The sequence below is a fragment of the Lates calcarifer genome, linkage group LG19, assembly GCF_001640805.2.
Source record: "Lates calcarifer isolate ASB-BC8 linkage group LG19, TLL_Latcal_v3, whole genome shotgun sequence".
Lineage (NCBI taxonomy): Eukaryota > Metazoa > Chordata > Actinopteri > Centropomidae > Lates > Lates calcarifer.
This window is the reverse complement of record NC_066851.1, coordinates 11,135,656-11,149,318: the sequence shown is the minus strand read 5'-3', so window position 1 is coordinate 11,149,318 and position 13,663 is coordinate 11,135,656.

The window sequence follows — 13,663 nt, the reverse complement described above, 5'->3', positions numbered from 1 at the left end:
AGTTTAGATTTAGAGTCTTTGTGCTGCACTGCCTCCAGTGGCCAAAGTTTTGATCCACCCGTAATATACTTTATTCATTACTTATAGAGGCAGAGGGCATTGACACTGAGTCATCCTCAGCAGGTTTAATGCAAAATGTTATTGTAACTGCACCATTACTGCTGAGTTTTCTTGTTGGCAATCACACCATTACGTAGAAAGAGTCATTATGGTTAGAAAGCAAAGCTTATTAGACCTTCCTGAGATGTCTGATGTGCTTTTAGTGGACATTATTTCTATCCTTAAAGCTGCTCTAATCAATATTTTATTTGACCAAACTGGATCAAAAGACTATGTGTAAAAAAGGGGAGTTGCCCCAACCAAACTCACCAGTTCTCCTCAGCTCTGGAACGTTTTAGCATCTTTCAGCTCATTGTTTCGGTTTTACAGTTTTGCTCTTTTCTACCATATTAACTAGATAAGGTGATAATATGCCAGTGTTGTGTTTACAGCTTGTTTCGCTTTCCTTTAACTGGCATACATCTATTAATGCTGCTTCAAAACAAGCTTAGTCACAGCCCGCATTCACTGTACATTAAGATAACATAATTCTGTCTCATATGTTGCAGCCAATTTACTGCCAATACTTCTGCTACTTCACCGCTGACCATCTTTCAAAGACTGCTCCACAGTTCTAGGCTTCTGAGAGTGATTTCTTTCCTTTCCAGACAGTCACAATTACAGTGTGTCAGGGTTACGTTATCATTATGTACTTAATGTAGTTACAAATGCAGAACGATTGTGTCATCATGCAACAATAACTGTAACACTGACAAATAAAAATAAATGTGATGAATGCAATGGATTGCTTAACTAATGCAAGTGTCATGTCTCTACTCATGCTTACAGAAATACCAAACAACATCCTCCAGGAAATAAGGTAAAATGCCTGAAACATTTGCATTATACATGATTTGTGTTACATGGGCTAAAATATGCAAAAATGCTGGTATAATCTGTTGTTGTTAATAAAAATGAATTAAAAATGAGCTTGACATGTTGAGCTTTAGCATATGCTGGAACAGTGATTTTGCAGTAGGTGTTTGTGTGTGAATCTAAATGTATACCTTGGTGACCACCTGCAGCAGGAAATGTCAAACACATGGGTGTAATGGAGCTACAAGTACTTTATTTGTGTGAACATTTATGAATCAGCGTTAGAAAGGGAAACTGAAGAAGGGCATTTTAGTTCAAATGAAAAGAGATGAAAGAAAATCTCTGTCATGAAAGAATAAACTGAGCCTGTGTGGGGAGCTCGATAATTTGCTGCCTGCATTTTACATAGCTGTGCTTCTTCTTCATTTTCAGTCTTTCAGCTCCGTCACCTCTCTGCTCTCGTGTAACAATGTTGTCTTAAAGGAATTCAAACAGAGTTTTATTGACATAATGAATGATCTTTCAAAGGAAACACTGATTACATGAAATAACTTCATTTAGTCTTCCATATTAATCATTGCTCGGCTAATTAACATTGATAGAGATGCCCTAAGCAGGGATAGTGCTCTGTGTGTGTGGAGGGGTGCTGGGAGACGAGGGCATTCTCCCACTTCCATTTACTGAAGGCTCAGAGGATCTTTTTTGCATCCCGTCTCAATTAGTTACTCACGCTGTCACTCTGTCTGTCACTTCCTAGTGTGTCACACTGAAACAACTGTGGAGTGGGCTGCCTGGATGAACAAACAACAAGTCTTAGCACGAGCGTTCAGCAGGAGAGCGTGGGTCACACTCTTTGCCTGAGGCCACCATATTCCTTTCCTACTTGAGGGTTCAATTTTCAGAAAGCTACTTAGGTATTATTCTAATCCCTCCCCAGCTTTTATTTTCCCTAGGCCAAAAACTCAGGTTACCATTTTGGACACTTGATCAGGCATAGTGCTGAAGTTTGAAGCTGCACTTTGTGGTTTAGTTTGTTACAACACTGTGTGTGGCATAAGAAGCCAACAATGGCTGCTCATTCTCCTCTACTGAATCTGTCAAAATGAGTGACTGTATCATAGCTACAGTGTTAAGGAGCTGTCAATTAATATGTGACTGTTTAGGAGACGACTCTGCTGCCAATCTTTATCTGATGGAGCAGGCACCAACTTATTAATAAAACATCATCTCTTAATTTGCTATAACAACACATTAGCATGACAAAATCAATGGCTTTGATTTGATATTCATGTATTTCTCTGAGCATATTTGCCGTTCCCTGTTGCCTGTCTATGCTCTAAGGTGGTGTTTTTCCTGAGGCTGCTGCAGATGGAGGGGGGCCAGTGGAGGTCATGGTGAGGACTGTTGGGAGTTGCGGGGACGACCGCCTCTATGGGATGTTTTTTCTCTTGTACAGTTTTGTTGTCTAAATGTTTTACAAACTTAATTGGCATTCCCGGGGGAAGGCTGCCAGCTGTCTGCCTGATGGCGAGGGTTTCTAATTTGGTGCATGGCGAAGGCTAGCTGCCGGGGTAGCTAGCGGAGCGGAGCAGGGCGCGCAAAACACGCCGCACGCTGCACATGGCCTGATCAAGCCCAGGGTTTGTTTGTTTTTCCCTCGTTTGTTCAGCAACAGACATTGCTTCACCGGGAAAGAGTTGCAGCAGCTGCTATCTAACAAGCAGAGTGCAGAGAGTGCTGGGCTGTGATGCCGGGGTGAGGTTTTTGGAGTGAGCTGGCTGGCCACTGGTGAAGCTGGCAACAGACTGCGTCAATACAGGCGATCATGGCCTGGTACATTATCAATGCTAACTTGTAGATACTTCTTTATTCCCACCTGGGAGTTTTTTTTTTCTTTTCAGTCACAGTTAAAGTAGGATTTAAAAGTTACTGACAGTGATTCATCAAGGTGTCTGAGCTCTCACTCTCTCTCCACAGCATCTGCTATATATCTAAACTGCTTTTACCTTTTACTCAGTGACTTTCCTCTCTTCCTTTCAGGTGGAGCTCTGACTAGGTAAGTCCTCTCCTTAACTCCAGCCACCCTTTTGAATTTGACAATCTGATGCCACTGAGGGATTTCAAAGGTCAAGATACCAATTTAAAAAGTCCAACTAAGCTTGATTTCTGCTTTAAGCACTAATTCATATAACAGAGTGGAATAAAGAGCTTGGAGCATTAAAGGTTTAGTTAAGGAATGATGGTGGATAAGAAACTGCTGACACTAGAGTGCACTTTAAACAAAGACTTCTATTTACAGAAATGTAAATACAAAGAAACATACAATAGAACTGTATTCTTTAAAGTCTTGCCATATTCTGGAATTGTTATGAATCTTTACATTTTTTTCCCAAACTATTGTGTTGTTTTTGTTGTAATATATACTGACATTATGGTGATAACTGCATATCAAACTTCATGGCTGATAAGTAGCTTCCACTGTGTGTGTAGGGGGGAAAAAGTGTTTGGGTTGACAGTGATCTGATCAGATTTCTACACCTAACAGCCTAAACACACACTCTTTCACACAGATCTGTCCACAGACCCCCATCCAGCTTGGCTAACAGAGGTGAGCCCTGCTGTAGTGACCTGTGCGACAGGGCGGGCCGGTGTCTCGCTGGGGCCAGCCCCTGCCGCCGAGCTCAGTCTGTAGGACATGTTGACTCTGCGCACATTATCACCAATGCATGGCGCTGCATAGTCACACAGGATAATTGGCCTGCGGTGGCAGCACAGCAGCGGGAAATGTAAAAGTTGCTGGTTTTTCAAGGGTAAACAGGACTTGTCTCCCTGACAAGGTGGTGATGAGAGTGATTTATAAACACGCTCGGGTGAAGAAGGGTCTATATTCATGACTGGGCTGTTCTGCACCAGTCTCTTGTTGGTTTTGCATTAATTTCTTCTAGATATTTGGTATCCGTTTTGCAATCTTGTGATTCTGAGAGGTATAAACCATGTGAAGAGCAGCTTATGTGCAGCAGGAGTAGCATTAGTAAATGTGCTCCTGTGGTGCTTGGAGGTGGTAAAGTGCTGAGGTTCTTGGAGTAATATGCATCTTCTGGCAAAATATTCCATCTGATTTATTTTTGCTATGCTACTCCCTCTCTGTGTCTCCAAGTCTTTTCTGTGTTATAAATCCAACAGATATAGCTTGAGTACCTTATCAGGAGATGACAAACAGCTGTGACCTCTCCACTATAGATGGGCTACTCTGCAAAGATCTTGGCTCTAGGCCCATCAGTTTTTTTTATCCACTCTTTTTTTTTTTTTTTCTCAAACAAGAGGCCGGATGTGGAGGATGTAGAGGATCAAGGGATCTAAAGCTTAGTAAGAGCGCTGCATTCATGATGCATGTGGCTAGTGGCCGGGACTGGAGCGAACATATGCTGAGGTCTTTATTGGCATTCTAGAGGAGATTGGAGGGACAATCAATTAGCCATGAAGCTGTGTGTCACCAGGGGCTCTTGGGATATCCAAATGACTTAGTGGCCATACACACACCGAGATGCCAATTGACTGGGCTTGACTTCATCAGCAAATGCCATTGGTTGAACACTACCCATACGCTGACTTTCGTGATGCTACTGAAGGATGATTCATGTATCAGCAGATACAGGTGAACATGCAGAAGGTTTGTATCTGAACCTGGGTGGTACAGGCAGACCTGGTGTTAGTGTTGCTGCTCTTGACTTTAATTGGCCCTGTAATAGTCTAATTGATAAGTGTTGTGAGCAGGACCAGGAGGGGGCAAAGGGTTGCACTGCACCCCCAGCTGCGGTGCAGACTTGAGAGGAGCATGCGGGGGCACTGCTGATTATTCAACATGTTTCTCTAATCCCAGCCCTTGTGGTAGGAACCTGTGAAAGAGCCTGGTCTTTGTGCTGGGGGGCTAATCGTGTTTTGGAAACGCCGATCGAGGCTAATCTTCTGGCCTGCCTCTAATGTGGAGCCGCTGATATCCTCTGCTGCTGATAAATTAAGCTACTTATTAATCTAATTATGGTACATTCATCCCCACAAACTTTCATGTGACTTGGAAAGCCCCCTTCACCATTAACTCCCACACCCCTCTATGCTCCCCCTCTCCAAACCCAGATCTTGAGACTGACTCCCCTCTCTCTCTCTTCCTCTCTCTCTCTCTCTCTCTCTCTCTCTCTCTCAGACTGCCTGGCCCTGGTCGGCCCAATTAGGAGCCCTCAGGATCTTGCCTCTAACGAGCCTCCAGACTCCAGTCGGCCTTTCCTGAGGGCCAGTCTTACGCACTCTCCCCCTCCCCCACATCAAATCTCCACCTGCTTTATTCTGTCTTTCTTTATTCATTTTTGGTTTCCCCCATTATGGAGGGCAGTCGTCTCAAGAGTTTTCTTTTGTATTTTAACTTATTAACATTGTTGCGTTCATTTATTCCTTATATGTGCTTTTCCACCAGCTAGCCATTCTTCTTGTGTCTTCCTTTTTTTTCCATGTGCTCCATGCAGTCATCTCTTTTGGCCCATCTGTGGCCCTCTTTTACATTTTTTACTCATCCTAAAGGAAACTTCGTAATGACTTCCCTTCCTTCCTGTGAGAGTGAATGCAGCCTCTTTCTGGTCTGCTTCAGACCATGTGATTCCTTAACTCTCAGCTGCTTGTAGTGCTGCTCGCGGCTTTGCCCTGATGTTGCTCCTGCTGTGTTTGTCCGGGCTTTCACGGGGTGCCGTGGCTCCGTTAGGTGGGAATCTTGAGGAGCTGGGAAGAAGCTCGGTGTGGGGAAGTGAGAGCAGGATGACAGGACCCTTCCCTACATGGACAGTGACCCTGAAGGGAGATGAAAGAAGTTCACGTCTGCACTTTAGCAGCTCAAACTGGGCTGCAGTCATCCGTGAAGGCCCTCTTACCCGTCCACCCCTGCTGTCTCTCCTCTGTACCTCTCCCCTACCCTGATTTCTTTGATTTTTGGTGAGGTGGAGGAGAGTGCCTGTACCCTGGTGTTTGGACCCCTCTTTTTCCTTGCCCCCTCCTCATGTCTTTCTCATGCTTTTGCTCTCTTTCCTTGTCCCTGAGGCCAGTGGGATTTTTTTCTCCTCAGTATTTCACTCGCAGTAGCAAAACTGACTTTGTTGTTGCCAAGAGCTGTGTGAACTTCCTTCCATTTTTGTAATACTAAGGAGCAGGAAGACCGATATGTTCATGTTCTTACTATTTCAAACATAAGTCTACCAGGTTTATTCTTTTCTCACTTCCTTTTATTGCTGCTACGACATGACCGTACCTACTGTAGCACACCTTCCACAGGTATAATTTGCATGGCATTAACCTTCCAGTGCTCTCTTTCTCAAGTGATGATGTGGATGTGTTCTTTCCTCAAAGCCAAGTGGAGGGGCGAGACAACAGGGAGCCGTTCGCTGTCATTTTGTTCTTCGAAAACAAAGGTTCTGTGCTGCTATCAAACTCCCATTAGATATGGAGAATTGAGTGTGCGGTCTGCACCACGTACCAAACAGCGAGGTGATAACACAACGCAGAGGCAGGCCAGGACGCTAATTGCATGCCGAATATTTATAGTCCAGACAATTAGCTGTTGCCTTTTATATGCAAAATAACAACAGCAGCAGTGGCAACAGAGAAAGAGGATGGGGGTGTGGGGGGGTAAGTAATTAAGATGCTCAAAACAGGACAGGGACATGCAGTCTGTTGTGCTCTGATTTGTTGCTAACAAACACAATAATTAGCCTGTTATTGTGGGATAATGAAGTTGCCAGTGTCCTTTTCCCTCTGCCAAGTGCCATCCTGAACAAGGACGTTCCCACCACCGCTGCTGTTAGTGTGGACAGGGCCCTGAGGATGAGGGTGTTTAGAAGTTCAAAGGTCGCAGAGGATGTCATGGATCTTGTAGTGCTCTTTTGTCAGGGAATAGTATGAGGTATAGAAATAGTATAAGGTTAGGACAGTGGGATCATGAGAAAATATGAATTCTAATTGGAACAATATGTGGTCTTATTGTGAGCTTTAGGCAGTATTGAGGCAAAATCATAACCATTTGAGTCAAGGCAGGACATTACAACATGAGGCATACTGTAGCTCTCACCTAATGAAGAGTAAACTGCCACCATCTGTGTGGACGATCATGCTTGTGTGTGTGAGTCAGTGTGTTTGTGTCTCTTTTGCACATATGGCTGTGTATGTCTCTGACCACAGGTTCATTGAATCAACAGTGCTGTCTGGCAGGATTAGGTGCAGCTAGAGCTGATTTGATATTTGTGGCTGATAGTGCTTGTAAGTACGCCTTTGTTCCCTTCCATTGTGGCCCGAGATTAAGGCGAACCTCCTCTTCATCATCCTGCTTCAGTGTAGTAATAACCTAGATAAAGCTACTCTTTGATTGAATCATTTCTGCGCCGCATTCAGGACCTGCTCTCTCTCACTCCCTGTCAGCTGTCGCTCAGACATCAGACGCTTCTTTTCTACTCTTTCTTTCCCTTCCTTACTCTGTCACTCTGTCATTCATCTCTGTTTTTATTTTCCTCACTTTTTTATCTATAATACCTGTCAGTCACAGTGCTAGACGCTAATGAGAATGTTTGTGCATTTTGATTTCAACTAATGATGGCTTGAATATGTTTGAATATTGCTTTTTTTGTTTGTAAATGTCTGAACCGAATCTGACACAAAGGAAAGAACTTTTGCGACAACTTTTAATCTGATCTTGAGTCTCGAAACTGCATCAAGTCTCAAGCAGGTTTGTTTGGGCACAATTTGGATCCACTGACACTGCAAGACACACCAACTAATTTGAACAGTTATGCTCAGGAATCTATAAATGCAGGTTTACTGTGTAATGTTGGGGGCTGAGTGTAGGTACAGTGTTGTGTAGGAGTCTTTAGCTGTGTTTGTTGTCGTGTGGGAGTCGACAGGGACTCACTGATGATCCCTCTGGAGGTTCCTGTGGGTTCACAGCAACGTTTGTATTGATAGGTGCCAGCTTCATAAATGACATACCCACACTCACACACTCATATTCAAATTAGGCAGCCAGGAAATGGTACTGTATGTCTAACAGTCTTTTAGATTTGGGGAAGGGTGGTTGACATCTGCATTGGACTTCTGCATGAATACTAACTCAGAATTATAGCACTGGATTACATCATCTCATGTGAATGTGATGTATAATGTGAAATTCCAGTCAAGTTATTTGAGCAGCTGATAGTAACAAGTCTCCCATATGGAAAGGAGGCTCTCATAATCTTGCATAACTGAAATGTTTCATAACAAATTCCTGAGACATTTGTTGCAAGTCAACAGAAACACAACACACTGCACTGCATATGAAGAGTTGGGGAGATATCAATTCGACACAATTGCAAAATGCATCAAAGTGGGGCTCTGAAAAAGGGTGATAGAAGTTTATTGGAAGTGGATTTCTAAGCTTAAAAACATTTCCTCATATTTTCCTCAGGTCATATTTAGAGACATTACGTTTCAGGTTAACCGTCGAGTCATGATGAGGATTATGATAAACCTCAGCTTTATTACTACAGGTTGTTTTAGACTGACACAACCATTTCTCAGGACATGTACAGGATGTTTGATGGGAGTTCAAACAGATCGGTTTGTCCAAGCTTTGAAAATGATAGAAACAAATTAGTTTTATATTGCTATGGGACTAATCCAGACACTGTTTTTAAAAAGATAAAGCACTCACCTAGTCTGTTGTGTTGTTAATAATAATGGCTACTTTTAAGATGCTATCGAATACTTACCAGGGTGTCAGGGGTCATGAGGGGGTCAGTGTGGAATAAGAAAAACTCAGAAAAGTCCATAGGCTCAGTTGCAACCAGTCAACACCTTTCATGAAGTGATGGCTGTGCAAACCAGAGAATTAAATCTCAACTGACCAGGCAGAGGTATGGTACTATGGATTAGCTCAAAAGCAGCACATTTATGCATTCATTGTGTTTGTGCAGTTATGACCTGCTGGCACCGTTTCTCTCACACACTCACTTCGTAGTAGGGTTACATTCTTGATCACAAACACACCTTTCCTGTTTGCGTCCCTGCTGAGGGTTGTCACATGCCAAAAAGGCGTCCAAAGTCATTTATATGATTGTATATCCTTCCTCTCTCTCTCTCTCTCTCTCTCTCTCTCTCTCTCTCTCACACACACACACACACACACACTAATCTCTACAGGTATTTCTCCTCGGCTGCTGTTATTAGAATGCAGCAAATGCTCTCTATTGATGCATGTCAGAGCCTCATTCTTTCATCTCCAACATTTAATTTACCGTCCTGTTGTGCCACTAATCCTGTGTCGTGCCATTTCCTCCGCTCCTCAGATTGCTCTCTCAAAGCCCCCTCTCCGCCAGATAAAGAGGAAGGTAATCGCCATTGTCTGGCTACAGATACACCAGTGCTGCCCCCCCTTCTCTCCGCAGCCCCAAATTAAAGGGCCGTCCTGCCCTCGCGCCCCCTTAATCACTGGCCTCGTCTCTCTGTGCGAGTGGACCCCAGGGCTGCTGCACTTTCATCCACAAATAGGCTTTCAGTGAGAACCACCCAGGGCTGGCCTCCTCGCAGGAGATCCCCACACACTCCTCTGCTCCGTCTCTCCTGCAGCACTCTCACTTCCAGCCTTATACACTTGCTCTTCCTCTGGCCCCCCTCCAGTGATTGGACATGAGGAGTATTCTACTTTTTCTTCTGTTGCACCCTGATGAATTGAGTCTTTCTCTCTCCTCAGGAGGTCTGACCCACAAGTCTGTTGAGAAACTTCAAAGTGGGAGTGCAGAGAGTCATTTCAGCTGTTTCAACTGTGAGTGGAGCCAATAACGCCTTCCACTGTGTTCCCTTAGATACCACGGCTATAAATACTGCCATATTTAAATGGTTTGCCTTGAAGTTAAATGTTTAGTTTTACTTAATATCATATAGAATTTCTAATGTGTCTCATACAGTGACATTCATGTAATTATGAGGCCAAAGTGTGCATCATTCATGCATATACAGACGTTTCTGTAAAAGTCTGTACTTACATCTGTTCATGGTGAACTGATGATGAGGCAAAAAGCATCCAAACTCCAGAGATTATCGCTAACAGCTACTTGGATAATTGACTGTATGATTCTGCCTGATTGGCCTGCAGCAGTGAAAATATAATTGATTGGCAATGCAGTGTGGGGTTGTTAGGGTCAGCACCCTGCCCTCAAATACGCAGAACCACTCAACAGCATTTAGCTAATTTCTGTTAATTGTGGCTCTTACTCTCCTCGGCTGAATTGACATAACGCTGGAGGGCTCAGCCAAATCATCACCATTATGACATTAGCAAGGGCTTATCCAGCGCTAAGAGCTTGAGCTGATACTAACACTAAGGAGTTTAGGATGCTAAGATGAGACCAAGCAATCGCACTAGCTGCCGTAAGACTGATGGACAACAATGAAAGTTTACAATACGGATCAAAGATCCTTGCAGGGTTAAGGGAACTATCCAATTAAGAAAGCATGGTTTTCAGTGCATTTGCACAAGCAAGGCAAGAGACACTGCTCAAGCTAATGCAGAAAAGCTACACCCCCATCTACTAATAACAAGCCGTTTAGCTTGAGCGACTACTGCCATGTACAAAGGAAGGACTGCTCTTTGCTACACGGTTAGCCTCTCTGCCCTGGACTTATTAAGACTCCTGTAAGAGGGATTCTCCTCTTTGACTTGGGTGAAGAGGCTGTTTAATACACACACAGCAAATTAGTGGGGAAATAGTATTGTGCTTTTCATGAAACAAGGACGAGGGAGGGGGGACAAGCGACCAAGGGTTTTGGGGCTGTGGGGGAAGATGATTGCTTGTGATGTATCCCAGGTCGTAATCCTTGGACAAGAGATTGTGGGTTCCCTTTTAGCCAGCAGAGGGGCTCTGGCTGGGGAAAGGCGCTGGGCTTAATTAGACTTGTCTGGGGAAGAGATGGGCTTTAGGTGTAGCTAATTAAGATCATAGCTGTGGCTGAAATGGCTTAAACTGCACTGCAATACCAGTCAGGTCCCAGAGGAACAGAACAATGCCAGTGAGACACCATCTTTCTGCAGCCCATGAATGCATATATTGGCGATTAGGGTGAAGTCAGAGGGTGTTAGAGAGGCAGTGTGCATGATTACATACATTTTTCTTTACACATTAATGTATGCTGGTGTGATCACAGTTCATGTAAAGTCACTGTCATGATGAAGTGACCTACAAATTAATAAGAATTTGAGCACATAGTCGCTTAGCTAATTCAAACATTTCTATTTTAAAATGACAAAAATAACAGTCTGAGTCATTGCAATTCAGTCTACAGTAGGTCAATGGCCAAATCTCTGTCAGTCTGTCTGCTAGTGCCTGGGCCTGTTAGTGCCAGAGACACTTGACAATAAGAGTGGAACTGAATCAAACTGGAGCCCTCTTGTGTCTTCTGGCGGGCAAAATGGTTGGAGGCCAAACAGCCGTTCCCATAATCCTCACTATTGACAGGGCCTGCTCTGTTCTCCGCCTGATCTGTTTGGTCTGTCAAGTTAAGGGAGCCCCTCTAGTGCTTGTGGGAACCGAATCTATAAACAAACCCTCAACTGATCTGCAAGCCTTTCCTATGTATTGTCCTTGGCCTACCATCATCCCTGCTCCTTCAATGGGAATCATTATTTAATTGGCCGCTACAACAAAATGTTCAGTTTTTTTGTTCCATATTGGAGCAGGGAGATTATATTTCAGCACACACACATTTGAGGTTTTGGCGGTAGCTCTGTAATAAAGTTTGAGGCTCACTTCGTATTGTCAGAATGTGCCTCAGACCAGAATAAATGTGTGAATGAATAGAGCAGTGGAGAAATACATTAGATATTTCCCTGGAGCTTTTCGGCGCTTTCATCGTCTCATTCATCTTTGTTAGGACCAGACCTTTCTCGCTGTGACTTTGTTAAATTTCAGCATTTCCTCTCTTGTTCATTTCAGCTAAGGGTGAAAAGGGGAGGGAGCTTTCTAAATGTAGTCGCATAGCTGTGATAACCAGGCTCTCTCTCTCTTTCCCCTCTGACCAGCCGTCACCTTTAAATCTGCCTTTTCATATTCCTCTCAAAGCGTCTTGTCCATAGAAAAGGCGCCTGCCAAACCGGATCTCTGGACAAACAAGAGATGTGGAGAAAGAGAGAGATGGGAGACCTATTGGAGGCAAATTATTTAACCGCTGGTGAAGAATAAAAATGCTTCATCTTATTTCTGCTTCAGTCCCCCACTTTTCTTGCTGCTTCTGGTTTTAATAGGAGAAAAAAACATCATCATCAAGGGAAAATTGACTAATTTTAACACTGTAAAGGTGGTATTAAAATGGCTTCCCTGAATCAATAACTATTTTTAGTCAAAGATTCTTCAGATTGTAAAGCATCCTTCACACCTGAAAGCATTTTCCAAAAGACTACTGATGCATGTTTAACAGTTTCTCTTGATGCTTCAAGCTTCTATAGGGTGTGAAGTGACGAATCCAGACAGCAGTGAGAGCAAAGAGTGCAGCCTATATCTACCTGGGTGGTTGTCCAGTGATGGACTGTGAGAGAGCAACCGGCCCGGCTTGACCGACAGGTCTGCGATGGGTGTCGACAGCCCGGCACTCCTCACCCGTGAATAGCTGGAGGCCCAGCGGCCACCTAAAACTACATCTGCCAGTGCTTTCGGAAAAAGGAAATATTCAAATGGTAATCGGAAGGCCGTGAATCATAAGCCCAAGGTAAGCTATGTAATGCTGGTAAGACAGTGAGTAGTGCTTTATTGGTGGAGAGGGAAAATCCTTTTTGCCATTCAGGAGAAGAATTGCAACAGTAATACCATTAACTTGCACCCTGAATCGCCAAATGCCATTTAATTGCCAATAGCAGCCCATTGTTTGGAGTGGGTGAATTTAGGCTTCAGTGTGGCTGTGTTTATACGTGTGAGGGTGAGAGGGGGTAGAGATGGAAGGGTTTATGTTGCAGGGGGGTTGTAGGGTGTCATAGTGTAAGATGTCTGAAGAATGATGGCCCCTCACACATGCACAATCACACACAAGCATCCGACGCCTAACTAAAGCTCCGCAGTAACTAGCTTAACTAAAGTCTTTAAGGAAAGTAAATTCGGACAAACTCCTCTCTCCTTAATACCTGATTTGTTCAACAACATGATTTGGGGCGCGTCTATTCAAGGCCCTTTTGGGCCAAGCTGAGGTCTTAAGGCTCAAGGCTTGTACCTCGTGGTTATTGTGGGCTGTTTAGGGTTTGTCTCAAATCTCCTTGTGCGGGTGCGTGGACGCTCCTAATGCTGGCTAATGGGCTTCGGCAGAGTAACAGTCTCCCAGCTCCCATTGAGGACCCCATGGAAAGCAGCATAAGCTCCATCGAATAAAGGCTCTGGCCAGACCTTTCTTTTGGAGTTTTTTATTATTGGGAAGAGGCCACCCTCCATCACCCCCATTTTCACCCCAAATCTCCTGTCCATTCTCCTTGGATCTTCTGTCTCTGCCAACCTCCCTCCAACCTGACCAACACCAGCGCCCCTTCTCTGGACTATGAACCCAAACCCATCAGCATTGTCATTACACCCCTCCTCCCCTTGAAACCTGCCACAGTCCAAGACATTGGCCTCCACCCCCAGTCTTGTCTCATACCGCCGATGCTGACCCTGACAGCCATGTCCCGGGGAGGGCTAAATTGAATGTGAAATGCATGGTGGGTCCT